Below are 1,627 nucleotides of genomic sequence, written 5' to 3' on the forward strand. Positions count from 1 at the left end.
TATATATATATATATATATATATATATATATATATGAGTATGTATAGGAGAGTATCTTTGTACATCTACGAACAAGCATGGAAAACGCCACTTTATACATACTCCATGATCGCTGTTCTTTCCATCCAATGCATTATATCTCTTTAACATTTGAAATATTATCTTTGTTCCCCATAGTTTTCTTCAACCTTCTCACAGTTATTTGTATTTTCAAGTACCCAACATTACGAAATTATACCAATATGTTTGTAGCGAGCCTTGCCTCAGGCGACATTGCATACGGAATGTTAGCCTTGATACCAATAGTCACGGTCAAATACTCAAATGGTACCTCAAGATCAGTTTGTATTTTAATATTATCAACAAATTTCTGTTCGGCCTACTTGTCTCTCAGCAATCTAACGTTGCTCTCCATTGAACGGTACATTGCAGTAGTTATGCCGTTTAAATATAACATTTACGTAACAAAGCAGACGACCAGCGCCGCCATTTTGCTTTCTTGGTTGGGAAATATATTGGTTACAGTCATCATATCGTTTTTCATGAAATGGGAAAATGTGACGAGCTGTACATTTGAAAACATTTACCCAAAATGGATCAACTCGTTCATTTTTATTACCGGCTTTCTGTATATTGTCACAACTATTTTCTTTTATGTAAAGGTGATGTGGATAGCAAGGAAACAGTTGCGAGCGATTGGCCCCAGTACAAAAACAAACAATTCAGAAGCAGACGAGATAAACAAGGCAAAGATGATGATACTAATTTTCGGCTTTTTTATATGTTGCTATTTTCCTGTCGTGGTTTCCAAAGTCATAGAATATATGTCAAAATCAAACGAAAGGTATAACGTCCTTAAATGTCTCACAACTTTCTTCATTAAGATCAACTATTTCATTAATTTTTTCGTCTATAATATCTGCAGTAAACAGTTCCGAAAAGCCACCAAACATTTCTTGCGTTGCGACAAACTAAGCCTTTCCTCCAACCAACATTGATATCTTTTGTTTTTTGCACTGAAATCAAAGAACTGGATGACTCGGATTACAAACATAAGATATACAAGGTTCTTCCCGTGAAGAAAGAGGGGTTTTAAACTACAGGAAACTGTTTACAAGGAAACTGAAACATGAAAATATTGGAATCGCCTCAACGAATACATTACATTGATTTACATGCCAGTCCTTCGTAGCAGCGAATCCTAAACTTATTTAACTGGCAACTCTTTTATGAATTTTCCTAACATCGTGTACGCCATAGCTATAGTTTATTGACAATTCACTCGCTACCCTCATTTTAATAGTACGTTAATTGTCGCAAAAAATTATTTTTAAGTTTGCATTTGAAAACGTATGAAAATATAACTTTGAAATTATGGAAGACATTTTTGCATTAAGTGTTTGCAAAACACTAGAATTTCTTTTCATGTTATCCACATCGAGGAACACTACCCAACATTGCCTCGTGCATCACTGTACACTTTGGGAGAACATATACACCACAGAATCTACGAAACTAGCATTATCTGTCTATGACTCGGAAAGGACGCTGAACTTGGAAAAGGATGTATGGTAGAAACCACTCATAAATAGAAACCACTCAATAAAATGTAAACACAACAGGCCTG

Source organism: Octopus bimaculoides, chromosome 24 (genome assembly GCF_001194135.2).
Source record: "Octopus bimaculoides isolate UCB-OBI-ISO-001 chromosome 24, ASM119413v2, whole genome shotgun sequence".
NCBI classification, from domain to species: Eukaryota; Metazoa; Mollusca; class Cephalopoda; order Octopoda; family Octopodidae; genus Octopus; species Octopus bimaculoides.